Here is a 5936-nt window from a genome sequence, read left to right on the forward strand (position 1 = left end):
AGTGCATCCTTTCCTGTTGCCGCTGGGAATAAAAGGGCTTGGCCAGACTAGTGTGCCAAACCCACTCTAGCCAGCGCCCTGGAATATAAAAAGGGAAAAGCTTAGTGCCATGACCCTGAGGAACTAAGTTTGTGGTGAAGCTCAACCTACGGCTGCACTTGGGGCTCTTTCAGGAGGAAGCCCTATGCTTCATCTGGCTGCCCTGCCTGGAGCTATGCACTGTCTCTACAGGCCATTCGGGAGCAGGGCACTGGGCTCTGTGCAGTTGTGTTGAACCGGGTTGACGTTCATTCCCTGCCACCCCATGCTGTGCCCATGGACTGGGTTCTCCTCCCGTTAGAGGATTTGGAGGCATCTCACCCTGGGGGAATGCTAAGCAGAGCAGAGAGTGTGCTCTGCAAGGGTTAGCATCTGAAATAAATCATGAGGCTGGAGAGAAGGGACTGGAGCAAGTTCTAATCCCACCAGCCGGGTCCCCAGGAGACCTCACCAAGCTTCCAGCATTTCACTGCTCCCAAAGGCTCTGGGAGAGAGAAAAGAAAGTCCACCTTGTTCAAGGAACATGAAACACATACACAATCCTGGGCCCAGGAACTCATCCCACTTAGATGAGATTTGAGTTGGTATTTCTTCCATTTCAATACACCAGAAATTTGCTCTGCGAGATAACTTAGCCTCCCTCTCTTCTGCCCCTGCTTACTCTTCAGGAGGTTAATTCCAGGTTTCTCTTTCCACTGAAAAAGTTGTACCAGGTTAGACCCATTTTGTTGTCCTTCCAATTTTTTTTAATTGTGGCAAAACAATAACAAAACACTTACCATCTTAACTGTTTCCTGTTTGTTTGGGGATTTTTGCTTTTTTTTTTTTTTTTGAGGGTGTAATGAGAATTAATTTTTTTTAATTTTTTATTTCTTTTCAGCGTAACAGTATTCATTGTTTTTGCACCACACCCAGTGCTCCATGCAATCCGTGCCCTCTCTAATACCTACCACTTGGTTAACTGTTTTAAGCGTACAACTCAGTGGCATTCTGTATATTCCCATTGTTGTGCAAATATCACCACTATTCATCTTCAGACTTTTTCACCTTCCCAAATTTAAAGTTGTCCCTGTGAAACACTAAGTCCCCATGCGTCTCCGCAGGCCACGGCACCCACCACTCTAGTTTCTCTCTGTGGGCTTGACTACTGTAAGGACAGCATATCAGTACAGTCTTACAGTGTTTGCTCTTGGGGTCTGGCTGGTTTGACCGAGCACGATGTCTTTAGTGTTCATCCATGTCATAGCACACCTCAGGATTTCCTTCCTTTTAAGGCTCAATAATGTTCCATTGCATAGATATATCACACTGTGCTTACCTAGTCAGCCATCAGAGGACACACTGGGCTGCTTCCACTGCTCAGCTGTGAATGCCTCTGCACTTGACAAAGAAGGTTCTACTTATAGTATTGTGATGCCATATCAGAAGCTTGGGTTAAGGGTCAGTCTAAGGATTCTAAAGTCTCCCTTCAAGTTCAGTGACCTCCACCCACAATACCTAGCCCCCACCAAATAGCCCAAGAGATCACAAGACCCTCCCTCACATACCCGAGCCCTCTACCCCAACCACATCATAACCCTCACACACACTAGTTCTCATACCACAACCCTCACACACCCCAACACTCATACACCCAAATCTTACATGCCCCAACGCTCGCACACCTCAACCCCCACATGCCCCAACATTCATACACCCAACCCTTACACGAACTAACCCTCACAAGCCTCAACCCCCATGTGCCCCAACCCCCATGCCCTCAAATACCCGAGACCCATGAGAGGCCCCCTTTTTCTCTAGGGACTTCATGGAATGGCCTCCAGCCTAAACACAGGAACTGCAGCTGCTTCCCAGCCTTAGGGCATCATTCAGGGAGCCCCAGCATTTCCACTTCTGTCTTCCATCCTCTATTAATGGAACCACAAAATGCCTCCACCTCTGCTGCCTCTGCCACGTGAGCAAGGACAGTTCCAGGTCTCCTGGACGCAAAGCCCTGCTCTCACCTTGGACACTGGAAGCAGAAAAAAAAAAATCCTATAAATCATCCTGTGTTATGAAGGTTTTTGTGGTGGGGGGGTAGTGACTCAGTCAGTTAAGCATCCGACTCCTGATTTAGGCTCAGATCATGATCTCAGGGTCATGGGAGAGAGCTGAGCATGGAGCTTGCTTAGGATTCTCTCTCTCTGCCCCTTCTCCCTCCCTGTCTCTAAATAAATAAATAAATAAATAAATAAAGGTTTATATGTACTAACTCTAGCCTCTTTGGTTCTATTTTTTATCACATTATGTTCACTTTACCTCCAAATGGAGGACTTATATAGAAAAACACATTTGAAATATCATAATTTTCCTGATGTCCCTGGGGCATAGATGGTACAGAAAACCCAGAGAGCTTTTAAGGGAGGAAGTATGTCTGTAAGATGTTCTATGGGTTAGGAGGAAACAGGCTGTGCAAATCTTATTCACACTTATATCTCCAGTGAACACTGCAGGTATATAGTTGGTGCCTGATCAGTAACTACTGAATGAGTAAGTGAAGGAGTATTTAAGGACATGAACAGATAATTCTCTAAAGAAGGCATACAAATGGCTAACAGGCGCATGAAAAAATGCTCAACATCACTAGCCATCAGATAAATACAAATCAAAACCATATTGAGATACCACCTTACACCATTTAGAATGACAAAAAATTAACAAAACAGGAAACAACAAATGTTGGCGAGGATGCGGAGAAAGAGGAACCCTCTTACACTGTTGGTGAGAATGCAAGCTGGTACAGCTACTCTGGAAAACTGTATGGATGTTCCTCAAGAAGTTAAGAATAGAGCTATCCTACAACCCAGCAATTGCACTACTAAGTATTTACCCCAAAGATACAGATGTAGTGAAAAGAAGGCCCACATGCATCCCTGTGTTCACAGCAGCAATGTCCACAATAGCCAAACTGTGGAAGGAGACAAGATGCCCTTCAACAGATGAGTGGGTAAAAAAGATGTGGTCCATATATACAATGAAATATTATTCAGTCATCAGAAAGGATGAATAGCCAACTTTTGTATCAACATGGGGATTATGCTAAGTGAAGTAAGTCAAGCAGACAAAGACAATTATCATATGGTTTCATTCATATGTAGAGGACCACATATAACATACCAAGGAGGACCACAGGGGAAGAGAGAAAAATCCAAAGGGGGAGAAATCAGAGACAAGACAAACTATGAGAGACTACGGACCCCAGGAAACAAACTAAGGGTTTCAGAGGGAGAGGGTTTGGGGGAAGGGGTAACAGGGTGATGGTTATTAAGGAGGGCACGTGCCGTGATGAGGATAGGGTGTTATAATTAACGAATGAATCACTGAACACAACATAAAAAACCAATGATGTACTATACAGTGGCTAACTGAACATAATAAAAAATAATTAATAAAAATAAAATCAGTGGGAGGTAAAGGGAGAGAATGGGTGCCCCACTGAGTGCTTATCTTCACCTTGAATCAGCCACAGTAAAAATGCTCCTTAGCAGAGGGAACTTCAGGGAAAACCTGGAGTCGAGTCCAGGGGCTGTTTGCTATGGGCTCACCGTAAGAGGTTGGGGTGAGGTGAAATTCACAGGCAGAGGACTCTGGGCGTGCCTGCCTCATTTACAGACCTTTCCCAGCATTCTTTGAATCTGTGGCCACAGGAAATGCAAGGACAAGAGTAAAGAGAATCACACAGATGCTCAATAGTCAGGAAGGGCAGTCCAGTCTTTCTGGATTGTCTTGACAGTGGGATAACTGCTGGGACAATAGCAGGTGGTTCCCACAAATGCCAACCTGCTTACTTTCCTGCTTCTGAGTTCCAGCCCTATAAGGGAAGTGGATGCACCACTCACTGCACTGGTAGGTAACCCACCCTACACCTACACCCTACACCTCCAACCTCAGGGAGTTCAAGCATCAGATGGTCAATGTGGGGAAAGGAATATACCTTTTCAGGAAGATTGCGGGGGGGAAGTTTTTCTGCTGAGAGCAGATGCATACTGACTGACTTTACAGAGACTGTGGAGAGTTACAGCCAAAGATTTGGACAAGAATTGGACATAATACAAAATAACCCACCTCCTGAGATCAAGGCTGCTTCTGAGCAGAGCTCTGAGGAAGGAAATCAGGTAGCAATCCAGTTGCTGACAAAGAAACCTGATCAGACACAGAAGAAAAGACACTCTTATCTGTCTGTCCGATGGGCCCTTTTCTGCAACCAGTATGCAGTTTTTGTCATTTGAGCCAGTATATTCAATTTTATCCCAAAAGACCCCCGACTCTGGATGCTTAAACTTGATGCAGAAAGACTGAAGACCATCCTACCCAAAACCAAGAGGTAACCTACAAGGAGCACAAAGCTGCTGACCCACCTCTTGTAGAAGGGGTCATTCTCAGTTTATTTAAAACACTAGATCAACTGCAGAAATAATTACATGTAATAAATACACAACTCCTCTGTTCAAGCAACCCCTTCACAGCAACTGAGATCCAGGAAAGTCTATCATTAATGTTCATAAAGAATAGAAAGTTGTATCAACATTGAGGTTTTGTGGTGAGTGAGATGAAGTCTCCGTAGAGTGTGCTGGTTCTATCTCGCCAAGCTACTTTCTCCCAACATGGCTGTGGTTTGGTCTTCAAACAAGCCGAAAGATAAGCAAAAACATTTCCTCCCAGCTTATATTTGACTGCCCTCAGCATCCAGCCTGTTTCACGAATGCCAACAATATAGTAGAAAGCCACAATTCACCCACACCCCACCACAGAACTCCCATCTAGAATAAACCAGAATTTGGGCAGAGGAACCCATCCAAAGAACAAAATCAAATTTGATTGAAAGGTGATATAGTCAGCCTCTTTTAGCCACTGATCTTTTTGAAGTGGGAAATGTGAGAGTTAGGGAAATCAGATGGGTAATTCAAACCACTATAAAATCACAAATGATATCTTAGAACCAGAGGCAAAAACTTTAGAATGGATTGACAGACAAAATCTGCACTGTCCAATTCAGTATCACTAGGGACATATAGCTATTTACATTTAATTTTCAACTAATTAAAATAAAATAAAATTTAAAATTCAGCTTTTCAGTCAAGCTAACCACACATTTCAAGGGCTCAGTGGCCACATGTGGTTAGTGGCTACCATATTCAACAGCACAGATATGGAATACTTCCATCATAGCAAAATGTTCTATTAGAACAGGAGTAAAATGCAAAATGTTCTATTAGACAGAACAGGAGTAAACGCTAAGAAAGGAAGAAGGAAAGGGAGTTTAAAAAGAAATAAGAGTTCTTTTCACAAGAAAAAAATTTTTTTCAGAAACCTAAGTATTCACCATATTCCTATCTTGATGCTTGCTTCCCAAAGGCATACTCAAACACAATGAACACATCAATGACTTGATACGAGATTCTAGGACTACATAGATCAATGTTGTTCCATTAAAAGTAGTAATTGTATATGCACCATGGCTAATTATTTTTGTAACTGTTATAAGCAAGCTGAGAGCAAACCTTTCAACAAAAGGCTGATTGGTGGTCTCATGTGCATTTTGATCATCTATTCTTCTGATTTCTAGTGGAACAAGTTTCAATCTTTCTGAAATGGAACAGGAAAACATCCTACTTCCCACTTTTAGAACATGTATATTTACTGGCCCTCTTCTTTCCATAAATGCTCATCATAAATTAGGTTGTGTTTTTTCTTTCTGGAATTTTCTTAGCAGAAGCCTTTGCTCCAGGACCATACCAACCTTGAATAGTTGCTCTGGAGCAGTAGAGATTGTTTCAGTCAAGGCTCTTTGCTTAACAGTAACAGAAACAGAAACAGTAACAGTAACAGAAACAGAAACAGTGTTACCTTAATGAGAA

This window comes from Mustela nigripes, chromosome 2 (genome assembly GCF_022355385.1).
Source record: "Mustela nigripes isolate SB6536 chromosome 2, MUSNIG.SB6536, whole genome shotgun sequence".
NCBI lineage: Eukaryota > Metazoa > Chordata > Mammalia > Carnivora > Mustelidae > Mustela > Mustela nigripes.